This window comes from Schistocerca serialis, chromosome 1, assembly GCF_023864345.2.
Source record: "Schistocerca serialis cubense isolate TAMUIC-IGC-003099 chromosome 1, iqSchSeri2.2, whole genome shotgun sequence".
Lineage (NCBI taxonomy): Eukaryota > Metazoa > Arthropoda > Insecta > Orthoptera > Acrididae > Schistocerca > Schistocerca serialis.
The window spans coordinates 1,202,544,187-1,202,557,146 of NC_064638.1; the positions used below are offsets into that span (position 1 = coordinate 1,202,544,187).

General features: G+C 43.2%; 1 protein-coding gene across 1 annotated transcript in view; it reads left to right on the forward strand.

Moving 5' to 3' along the window:
* The first annotated feature begins 9,810 nt into the window (after positions 1–9,810).
* The window catches only part of LOC126419007 (scoloptoxin SSD14-like), a 489,031-nt gene continuing 485,881 nt past the window's right edge, over positions 9,811–12,960 (forward strand). Inside the window, exon 1 of the mRNA XM_050086079.1 lies at positions 9,811–9,857. The gene's annotated coding sequence lies outside the window, so the exon portion shown is untranslated. The remainder of the gene's footprint in view (positions 9,858–12,960) is intronic.

Sequence of the window (12,960 nt, forward strand, 5' to 3'; positions counted from 1 at the left end):
TTCTGCTGTAAGTGTGTGCTGTTCACAACGTGCAAGTGTGCTGTAGACAACATGGTTTATTCCTTAGAACAGAGGATTCTTCTGGTGTTGGAATTCCACTGCCTAGAACACAGTGTTGTTGCAACAAGTCGAAGTTTTCAACGGAGGTTTAATGTAACCAAAGGACCGAAAAGCGATACAATAAAGGATTTGTTTGAAAAATTTGAACGGACTGGGAACGTGACGGATGAACGTGCTGGAAAGGTAGGGCGACCGCGTACGGCAAACACAGAGGGCAACGCGCAGCTAGTGCAGCAGGTGATCCAACAGCGGCCTCGGGTTTCCGTTCGCCGTGTTGCAGCTGCGGTCCAAATAACGTCAACGTCCACGTATCGTCTCATGCGCCAGAGTTTACACCTCTATCCATACAAAATTCAAACGCGGCAACCCCTCAGCGCCGCTACCATTGCTGCACGAGAGACATTTGCTAACGATATGGTGCACAGGATTGATGACGGCGATATGCATGTGGGCAGCATTTGGTTTACTGACGAAGCTTATTTTTACCTGGACGGATTCGTCAATAAACAGAACTGGTGCATATGGGGAACCGAAAAGCCCCATGTTGCAGTCCCATCGTCCCTGCATCCTCAAAAAGTACTGGTCTGGGCCGCCATTTCTTCCAAAGGAATCATTGGCCCATTTTTCAGATCCGAAACGATTACTGCATCACGCTATCTGGACATTCTTCGTGAATTTGTGGCGGTACAAACTGCCTTAGACGACACTGCGAACACCTCATGGTTTATGCAAGATGGTGCCCGGCCACATCGCACGGCCGACGTCTTTAATTTCCTGAATGAATATTTTGATGATCGTGTGATTGCTTTGGGCTATCCGAAACATACAGGAGGCGGCGTGGATTGGCCTCCCTATTCGCCAGACATGAACCCCTGTGACTTCTTTCTGTGGGGACACTTGAAAGACCAGGTGTACCGCCAGAATCCAGAAACAATTGAACAGCTGAAGCAGTACATCTCATCTGCATGTGAAGCCATTCCGCCAGACACGTTGTCAAAGGTTTCGGGTAATTTCATTCAGAGACTACGCCATATTATTGCTACGCATGGTGGATATGTGGAAAATATCGTACTATAGAGTTTCCCAGACCGCAGCGCCATCTGTTGTTGAAAATTGTAACTACTGTAATTTCGAAAGTTTGTCTGCCTGAAAATGTGCTGTTGTCCCAAGCATATTGCAACAAACGGTGTATTTCTATCGCTGCTCGTTTAGTTTTTATTGCCGTTTCAAATATACCGGTCATTTTTGAAACACCCTGTATAAAAATGGAGTAAATGAAGCAGGCAAAAAGGAATACAAACGTTTCAAAAATGAGATCGGCAGGAAGCGCAAAATGGCTAAAGATGTAGAGGCATATATCACTAGGTCTAAGACAGATGCTGCCTACAAGAAAGTTAAAGAGACCTTTGGAGGAAAGGTAACCACTTGTATGAATATCAAGAGCTCAGATGGAAACCCGGTTCTAAGCAAAGAAGGGAAAGCAGAAAGGTGGAAGCAATATATAGAGGGTCTATACAAGGGCGATGTACTTGAGGGCAATATTATGGAAATGGAAGAGGACGTAAGTGAAGATGAAATGGGAGATGCCATACTGCTTGAACAATTTGACAGAGTACTGAAAGACCTAAGTCGAAACCAGACCCCGGGAGTAGACAACATTCCATTAGAACTACTGATAGCCTTGAGAGAGCCAGCTAAGACAAAACTCTACCATCTGGTGAGCAAGATGTATGAGACAGGCGAAATGCCCTCAGACTTCAAGAAGAATATCATAATTCCAATCCCAAAGAAAGCAGGTGTTGACAGGTGTGAAAATTACTGAACTATCAGTTTAATAAGTCACGGCTACAAAGTACTTCCACGAATTCTTTACAGACGAATGGAAAAACTGGTAGAAGCCAACCTCGGGGAAGATCAGTTTGGATTCCGTAGAACATGGGAGGCAATACTGACCCTACGACTTACCTTAGAAGATAGATTAAGGAAAGGCAAACCTACGTTTCTAGCATTTGTAGACTTAGAGAAAGCTTTTGACAAGGTTGACTGGAATACTCTCTTTCAAATTCTGAAGGTGGCAGGGGTAAAATACAGGGAGCGAAAGGCTATTTACAATCTGTACAGAAACCAGATGGCAGTTATAAGAGTCGAGGGACATGAAAGGGAAGCAGTGGTTGGGAAGGGAGTGAGTCAGGGTTGTAGCCTATCCTCTATGTTATTCAATATATATATTGAACAAGCACTAAAGCAAACAAAAGAAAAATTTGGAGTAGGAATTAAAATCCATGGAGAAGGAATAAAAACCTTGAGGTTTGTCGGTGACATTGTAAAACTGTCAGAGATAGCTAAGGACTTGGAAGAACAGTTGAACGGAATGGACAGTGTCTTGAAAGGCGGATATAAGATGACCATCGACAAAAGTAAAACGAGGATAATGGAATGTAGTATAATTAAATCAGGTGATGCTAAGTAAATTAAATTAGGAAATGAGACACTTAAACTAGTAGATGAGTTCTGCTATTTGGGGAGCAAAGTAAGTGATGATTGTCGAGATAGAGAAGATAAAAAATGTAGACCAGCAATGGCAAGAAAAGTGTTTCTGAAGAAGAGAAATTTGTTAACATCGACTATAGATTTGTCAGGAAGTCTTTTCTAAGAGTATTTGTATGGCGTGTAGTGACGTAAGGATGTGAAATATGGACGATAAATAGGTTAGACAAGAAGAGAATAGAAGCTTTTGAAATTTGATGCTACAGAAGAATGCTGAAGATTAGATGGGTAGATCACGTAACTAATGAGGAGTTGATGAATAGAATCGGGGAGACGAGGAATTTCTGGCACAACTTGACTAGAAGAAGGGATCGGTTGGTAGACACGTTCTGCGGCATCAAGGGATCACCGATTTAGTGATGGAAGGAAGCGTGGAGGGTAAAAATCGTAGAGGGAGACTAAGAGATGAATACGCTAAGCAGATTCTGAAGGATGTGCAGTAGTTACTCGGAGATGAAGAAGCTTGCACAGGATAGAGTACCACTGAGATCTGCATCAAACCAGTCTCTGGACTGAAGACCACAACAACAACAACAACAACTTTATTTGACGAACGATTGAGAGAAGTACATTAAGTTCAGTGGGTAGAGTTGCCACTTGTAGTTCCTTACTGCTTTGCCGAAAGGTATTATTGAATCATGTAGTTGGAGTCACGGATGATGGCAGTCGAATTTAGTCTTGTTCTGCGCATCTACGTCACGCATTGTCTGATAATCAGTGACGGCCCAAGAGTGTTCTCAGCGCTCTGCTATGAATGTGGTCGCCAATGCGAGCATCAGACCTATCGTAGCGACTCATTTAATGAATTTTTATTGCATTTGTTACGAATTTCACAGCTAATGATGGTGGTGAGTGACAAATTCTGCACAGGCTTTCTTCAAGCACAGAGCACGCGGATGCACCTGCCGCAACCGTCGCTTGCAACTGGCAACAAACCAATTCCTGTCCGTGTCTCGAGCTGGCCGGCCGTTGTGCCCGTGCGGTTCTAGGCGCTTCAGTCTGGAACCGCGCGACCGCTACGGGCGCAGATTCGAATCCTGCCTTGGGTATGGATGTGTGTGATGTCCTTAGGTTAGTTAGGTTGAAGTAGTTCTAAGTTCTAGGGGACTGGTGACCTCAGATGTTAAGTCCCATAGTGCTCAGGGCCATGTGAACCATTTTGTCTCGAGCTGCGCGAACCGCCATCCATCGTGGATCGGGCTAAGTAACGAAACTATGCCACAGGAATTGGTAGGAATTCAATTTTCATTAGTGCTTCAATACAGGGTGTTTAAAAAATGAGATGCGTGCTGGGTCGACGAAACGTTGCCACACTCGCTCAGAGATGTAGTTATGTGTCTTGGACCACCTGATGATTTCCCCTGTCTTACCGAGCACCCTGTTTCTACAAAACATAAGTTGTAGGCCTACTGGAAGGATCTTTAGTGTACTTGGTACGGAAATTACGCTCAACTGTTGTCGCTGACTTCGATTCTTCAAACCAAAACACACAGCTAACACACTTGGATCTATTGAAGGCAACCATCTTTAACGCAACTGCCGCTAGCGCTCCTTGCAGTGCGATTCGGCACTAGTCTTACCCAGCCCAGTATCTTGTGATCCACTTACTAGATAACTAACATGTTTACGGAGGTGACAGTAGAACTTTTGGTTTGGTCACCACGTTGGCGCGGGCGTGGAGGGGCCCCATCTCTATAGCAAACAAGTCTTATATTTCCCTACAAATTGACACTACAATCACCTCTGTAGGTACTACGAATTAATTTATACTACTTTTCAAAGCTGTAAAGTCCTTTTCGAGACACGCTTTTGAACAACATTCTGTAACTGTTACTGTTCGACATTCATCCAACACGCGACCGTAAAACTGAGTCTACTGCTTGACTTTCTTTCGAATACTTTCTCCGCTCGTGTGTTTGCGATAGACCACATCTAAAAGCTCTACATGAACTACTGTTTTGCTGGCGCTCGCTCAGCGACAGGCAATGGTAAAACTCATTGCTGAGACCAAAGACGCTTAACCTCGCGTTGTTGCGCCTCACAGATGCATTTGTTCTTCTGTCCTTCGAAATGCAGCAACGGTGACACCACACGGCGTTGAAATACTACGAAGTTCTCGATGAGGGTCAAACCCATCACCTTCTGACCAACAGTTGGCTGCTCAGACGATGAACCGATGAACAAGGAGACAAATAATACTAGAGCAACACAAAATTTAATAAAGAAAGAAGTGGATTCGAACTTCGGCCCTCTCAAAATGCCTGAACTTCGCACTTGTCCCAAGAACTTTACCGAAATGGGACACTGTTAGTGACATGGAACAAACAGTAGAACTACAAGATGCAGAAACGACATATCTAACAAAAGTCAGAATTTCCAGTTACACAAAAACCGTCGCGAGGAGGTTACACGCGCAAGTCAAAGCAGCCTGTCAGAGGCTAATGCAGTCTAATAGGTGCAGAATATGGACAGAAAGTAAATCGAGAAAAGACAAAAATAATGAGAAACAGTAGAAATGAGAACAGCGAGAAACTTGACAGTAGGATCGATGGTCACGAAGTAGACGAAGTTAAGGAATTCTCCTACCTAGACAGCAAAATAACCCGTGAGGAACGGAGAAAGGACATCAAAAGCAGGCTTCCACTGGCAGAAAAGGCATTTCAGGCCGAGAGAAGTCTACTAGTATCAAACATAGGTCTTAATTTGAGGAAGACATTTCTGGGAATGTACGTTTGGAGCACAGCCTTGCACGGTAGTGAAAGATAGACTGTGGGAAAACTCGAACAGAAGATAATCGCATTTGAGATATGGTGCTACAGAAGAATGTTGAAAGTTAGGTTGACTCGTAAGGTAAGGAAAGAGGAGGTTCTGCGAAGAATCGGAGAGGGAAGGAATATATGGAAAACAATGGCAAGAAGAAGGGACAGGATGGTATATGGCGACATTTATTGAGCTATATTAAAAAAAATCTTCATAGCTTCTGAACGGTTTGCGTTAGGACGTTCAAACTGCATGACTGGCGGCGGAGCATGACGGGAATTAGTATGCGTGCGTGCACGCGCCTTGTTGTTGGCCATTTGCACGTCAAAATGCCACGGTACAGCATGCATGTCTGAGCGTATAGCGCTTGTGAAAGCCGACCGTGCGAGCAATAATAGCCAAACTGCGGCTCAAAGGGAGTTTGCGAACAAGCTCAAGCCGAAGACAACCGGTTCAAATGTACTAATAATCACGAATTTGATTCGTAAGTTTGAGAGAACGGGCAGTGTTCGTAACGACAGTGTTGCCAATGTCGGTCCCAAAAAGGTGTGAACACCTCAAAATATCGAGAAGTTACGCGCTGTGTTTCAAACCAGCCCCAGGAAATCGATCAGACGAGCTGCACAACGGGTGGGAATCAGATGCTGAGACAAACTGTAGTTGAAGATCTGCACGTCTTCCCATTCAAAATTCAAACCCATCAGCCATTAAGCCGCAGGACCATGGAACAGCGGTTGTGTTTCGCCAAAATTGTTGTCCACAGAATTGACGAACAGGCCTTTGGTTTGGTTTAGCGACGAAGCCCACTTTCATTTGAATTGGTTCGTCAAAAGCAAAATTAGTGCATTTGGAGGACTGAGAATCTGCATTTCCCGATCGAGAAGTATCTTCACCCTCAATGGGTGACTGTGTGGTGTGCCATGTCCAGTCACGGAATAATCTGCTCGATATTCCTTGATAGCACAGTAACTACCGTAAGACGTGTATATTTCTATTGTCTATTGTCAAACCACAATTTATGAAAGATGTTTATATTTTATTAATAGGATTAAGTAGGAATAATTAATATTTGTCATTTTGGAAATAATTGTGGTAGCAGGGATTGTCTGCACCAGAAAGCATTGTTGGCAGGAGAGACCGCACTTTAGCGTTCGTAGGAAGTCAGTAGTGAGCGAGATGTGAAGCGAGTCGGTAGCAGATTTGAAGTGAGAGGTTGAGAGAAGCGGTGTGCCTGCCAGCCACCAGCTATGATTTACAAGAGATTATAAACGGATGTACAGAGACATCAGCTAACTACTATCATAAGAGGAACTAATATTATTGAATTATCTTTTTTTTTTGAGAAACTCAAGACTAATGAAGGTATGTTTGCGCAATGCTAGTTGTAAGATTATTGTAAAAAATAAGTCCCATTTGAACGTTTGTAAAATCATTTCATTACCAACAGTAAATATTTGAAGAATCGTTTTCAGGATATAATTAATTTTTGCCAGCAATATTGGGTTACTGATTATAATCCATCCCAAAAACCATCAACGTAAAACTTTGCAAAATTTTATTGTTGTCAAGAAAAAGTTTAACTATGAATTACGTAACTTGAGTCAAATTAATTAAAGAATAACGACAGCTTTGCTATTAAAGAATAACGTCAGCTTTGATAATAAATACAGCCACTTATTACGACAGCCCACCAGCAGCTAATACAGTATAGTAAGACAGAGTAAGTATATTCATGTCGCAGTTCGATGTAACAGTCAGATGGCGATCCAGTATCAGTAAAAAAGGTAAGGGACAGTTTTGGGTTATTGCAGGTAACGACTGAGGGCCACGACGACGACACATTGTATGTCTCGTCGAAATAATCAGCAAATAACTTTTAATAAGCAGCATTTAAATTTATATGCGAAGATTGCACTTATTATTATTGAGAAAGACAATTAATTTCAGACGGAAGATTTAAGTTGTTAATATTAAGCAAGAGATAGAAATCCTAAGGGAAGGTTTCATTGGTTATTGTAGAAGGGAAGGTTGTGTAACAAAAGAGATATAGAGGAGACGGGAAGGTTTCACTACCGAACGGTACGTGAAGGTTTTGGAAGACGATTTCATCTCCATTATCCAAGGTGACCCCGATTTCGACAAGAAGTGCGGGCGCTTATAACCTCGCGGTTGATCACCCCACAAACCAAGCATCATCATGATGATGGACAAGAAGTGGCACATGGAAGACGGAGCTTCACCCCATCGAAGCAGGACACTGTTTGATGTCTTGGAGGAGCACTCTGGGGACCGCATTCTGGCTCTGAGGTACTCAGAGGTCACTGGCATGGGCCTCGATTGGTCACCATATTCTCCCGATCTGAACACATGCAACTCCGTTTTGTGGGGCTATATAAAAGAGAAGGTGTACAGCAATAACCCCAAAACCATTGTTGAGCTGAAAACAGCCGTTCTGGAGTTCAGACAGCATTGATGTTCTGGCACTTCATCGGGTCATGCAGAACTTCGCTATTCGTCTGCGCCACATCACCGCCAACGACGGCAGGCATATCGAACATGTCGTAACCTAAATCCGAAAATCTGTAGTGACGTTTAAATGTTGAATAAAGTGTGTGCACCCCGTTGTTTGTAAGTAATTTACGTGTTTTTCGGTAATTGTCATCCTGTAGGACTTGTGTTAAGACATCAGAGCATAACATCCATGGTACTAGAGGGCCTCTGTAGATGAAGACAGGGATTGGAATACGTCCAGCAAATAATTGTGGGCGTAGGTTGCAAGTGCCACTCTAAGATGAAGGGGTTGGCGCAGGAGAGGAATTTGTGGCAGCCCGGATAATACCAGTCAGAAGACTGATGCCTCAAATAAAAGACGTTCCATTTTTACCGATTGAGGTATAAAACAGTAAAAACAGAAGATGGTGGATGTGACGTTGTTGTTGTTGTTGTGGTCTTCAGGCTAGAGACTGGTTTGATGCAGCTCTCCATGCTACTCTATCCTGTGCAAGCTCCTTCATCTCCCAGTACCAACTGCAACCTACATCCTTCTGAATCTGTTTAGTGTATTCATCTCTTGGTCTCCCTCTACGATTTTTACCTTCCACGCTGCTCTCCAATAGTAAACCGGTGATTGCGTGATGCCTGAGAATATGCCCTAGCAACCGGTCCCTTCTTCTAATCAAGTTGTGCCACAAATTTCTCTTCTCTCCAGTTCTATTCAACACCTCATCATTAGTTATGTGATCTACCCATTTACTCTTCAGCATTCTTCTGTAGCACCACATTTCAAAAGCTTCTATTCTCTTCTTGTCCCAACTATTTATCGTCCATGTTTCACTTCCATACATGGCTACACTCCATACAAATACTTTCAGAAACGACTTCCTGACACTTAAATCTATACTCGATGTTAACAAATTTCTCTTCTTCAGAAACGCTTTCCTTGCCATTGCCAGTCTACATTTTATATCCTCTCTGCTTCGACCATCATCAGTTATTTTGCTCTCCAAATAGCAAAACTCATTTACTACTTTAAGTGTCTCATTTCCTAATATAATTACCGCAGCATCACCCGATTTAATTCGACTACATTCCATTATCCTCGTTTTGCTTTTGTTGATGTTCATCTTATATCCTCCTTTCAAGACACTGTCCATTCCGTTCAGCTGCTCCTCCAGGTCCTTTGCTGTCTCTGACAGAATTACAATGTCATCGGCGAACCTCAAAGTTTTTATTTCTTCTCCATGGATTTTAATTCAAACTCCGAATTTTTCTTTCGTTTCCTTTACTGCTTGCTCAATATACAGATTGAATAACATCGGGGAGAGGCTACAAACCTGTCTCACTCCCTTCCTAGCCGCTGCTTCCCTTTCATGCCCCTCGACTCTTATAACTGCCATCTGGTTTCTGTACAAATTGTAAATAGGCCTATAGTTTTGCGCATCTGCTCGACGACCTTTCTTGAACACTGGAACTACCTGCGCTCTTTTCCAATCATTTGGAACCTTCCGTTCCTCTAGAGACTTGCGGTACACGGCTGTTAGAAAGGGGGCAAGTTCTTTCGCGTACTCTGTGTAGAATGGAATTGGTATCTTTTCAGGTCCAGTGGACTTTCCTCTGTTGAGTGATTTCAGTTGCTTTTCTATTCCTCGGACACTTATTTCGATGTCAGCCATTTTTTCTGAACAGTGCGACTCGTCTGGAAGTCTGAAATCTCCATTCCAGATTCTGGTTTGACTCGCCGTTTGTCGACGTTGCGGAACACCGTGCAGAGCGCAAGTGACCATTGTCGTGACCTCGCGCCATGTTAGCGAGCGACGCGCGACGGCAGCGAGTTGTGCGTGCGAATCGCGCGCCGTGAGGTGGCAGAGGCGCACCCCCTCCCCCTCCCCTCGGCCACTTGACGGCGAACCGTCCCTGCAGACATGCCGAGTTCAGTCAGCCGGCAGTCGGCGGTCCGAGCACTGCGTCGCGGCGTGCGCACTGCTCTTCCGGTGAGTATCGCTGTTCCCACGCGTACAGGCATTGGACAACGTGCTGTATGCAGCGTCGTACAAACGGCTCGTTTGTGGGACACTTTTTTTATCGACTTACAACTCACTGGCATTCTCTTTTGATTTCCCCTTTTACGTTCGTGAAGTAACAAAAAGATCGATTATCTGCTGCAATCAGTTTTCATCCGTTAGGCGTTTCGATCGTCGTGCCGTAATCATCAGGCAGATTTCGTTCTGTTTACTTGGAGGAAAGTACTTGTCGTGCGCATGTGTCGTCTGTTCGAGATACAGCGATGTGACAGCTAGGCTGCTTACCAAATAGAGGACACCTGTGCATGCTGAAAATACGTTCCATCAAGTAAGCAGAACGAAATGCACCTAATGATAACCGTCGACACGCGAAGTGGTCATTAAAATGTAACTGATGCGGGAAAGAATGTACTATAAATAGCGCTGTACGAACACATAATACGAGCAGCATGTTTTTTTATCGACACCAACTCGTTGACGTCGTCTTTTGATTGCCTATTGTAAATTTGTGAAATTATATATATATATATATATATATATATATATATATATATATATATATATATATATATATACGAAGTTTTGCTTCAAGCAACTTTTATCCATGACCACAATCGTTTTGCATGCTGACGATCGACAGGTGTATTTAGCTATACAGGGTGTTACAAAAAGGTACGGCCAAACATTCAGGAAACATTCCTCAGACACAAAGAAAGAAAATATGTGATGTGGACATGTGTCCGGAAACGCTTTCTTTCCATGATAGAGCTCATTTTATTACTTCTCTTCAAATCACATTAATCATGGAATGGAGACACACAGCAACAGAACGTACCAGCGTGACTTCAAACACTTTGCTACAGGAAAATGTCCTCCGTTAGCGACGATACATGCATCCACCCTCCGTCGCATGGAATCCCTGATGCGCTGATGCAGCCCTGGAGAATGGCGTATTGTATCACAGCCGTCCACAATTCGAGCACGAAAAGTCTCTACATTTGGTACCGGGGTTGCGTAGACAAGAGCTTTCAAATGCCCCCATAAATGAAAGTCAAGAGGGTTGAGGTCAGGAGAGCGTGGAGGCCATGGAATTGGTCCGCCTCTACCAATCCATCGGTCACCGAGTCTGTTGTTGAGAAGCGTACGAACAGTTCGACTGAAATGTGCAGGAGCTCCATCGTGCATGAACCACATGTTGTGTCGTACTTGTAAAAGCACCGAAGTCAACATTACCTTCCTTCAATTGGGCCAACTGGCGGTGAATCGAGGAAGTACAGTACATACTGACGAAGCTAAAATGAGCTCTAACATGGAAATTAAGCGTTTCCGGACACATGTCCACATAACATCTTTTCTTTATTTGTGTGTGAGGAATGCTTCCTGAAAGTTTCGCCGTACCTTTTTGTAACACCCTGTATATACAAACGAGGTTTTGCTTCGCGCAACTTTTATCCATTACCACAATTCGTTTTTCATGCCGACGATCAACAGGTGTATTTCGTTATATTTATGTCATGGAATGTACAGAGACTGTACAAAAACATGGAAACAGCGCAAGAAATTCATGCTTTTTAAAGGGTTTATTTGATATCACAAACGTGATGTCACAGCCACTAAAACAATAAAATTTTTAAAAAAGTTGCATCATTAGGTTCGACGCACTGAGTCGTCATTTTCAAATGTAACCACAAAGCGCGAAAACTGCACTAATAATTGCAGTTTTCCAGGTTTGTGATCACGTTAGGAAACGACAGCTCACACGTGAAAACTAATGATGCAACATTTTTTTTAAAAAATTATTGTCTTAATGATTGTGTTTCGACGGCCGTTTGTGGCGTCAAATAAACATTTTAAATTTTATTCAGTCGCACTCCTTTATGACAGTTATGGTAAAGTACAAAATCCAAGTACAAAATGCAACACTATTTTTGAGCCTATGGAAGCTGCTTTGGAGAGAAAGGTGCGTGATCCCTACCCAACTCCAACATCGTTTCGTGAACTTGCCACTATTTCGCATGAGCAATAGTATAAGATTCCCTTGAAAACCATTCAGCAGCTGCATTTATCCTTCCGAGACGACTGGAAGCTGCTCTGAATGCCAGCGGTTTTCCTACAACGTATTAAACATGGTAATGTGTTAAAAATAAGCGGATGACAACTGCAAAAGTTACTGTAGAGTTGGATGCCAAACTCGTGAACCCTGTCAGTATCAAAATGACATGAATAGAGTTCCATAAGCAAGGAACTGCAGGGCTAGTTGGAATTACGAAATCACTCATCAGTTATATCCATCTCCTGTACCTGCAGTATGCACGTGTGACATCTCTTTGATATTCTGCGAATAAAGCTTCCTGGATCACTTAATAGATTTTAATTTATTATGACGTTTAGGCTGCTACCATCATCAGATCCCCAATTAAAATGGAAGTAATATAGGAGTGAGATTTGCAAGATAAACGTTACTAGTTGATATTAGTAAAAAGTAAGTAACTGATCCAGCAAAACTAGACACACACTTATTGGTCATACCGGACTCGAGAGTCCATTACCGCAACAACGTATTTTCGCCATCTGTTCCTGTCTTGGGCTTTTTCCTTCCATTCACCTCCAATACCTAGGCTCCTCAAATCAGCCTTCACATTGTCCTCCCATCTACGCCTCGGTCTCCCCACAGGATGTTTTCCCTCTAAGTGCCCTACCAGTACTCTGCGCGCTGCCCTGCCCTCATCCATTCGAGCTACGTGACCCGCCCATTGCAGCCTACGTGATTTAATAATACTGATTATGTCAGGGCTCGAATAGAGTTCGTGAACCTCTTCGTTATGCAGTTTTCGCCACTCTCCGCTAATGTCATCCCTTTTTGCTCCGAAAATTTTCCTCAAAATTTTGTTTTCAAATACTCGAAACGAGCTTTTCATTTTGCACAGTAAGAGACCAAGTCTCACACCCATACAGCATAACTGGTAGAATAATAGGTTTGGATGTTCTAATCTTTAAATTCCTAGACAATATCCGTGATGAAAGTAATCTATTCAGTGAGAAGTAGCACGCATTTCCAGCCCGTAATCTCTTC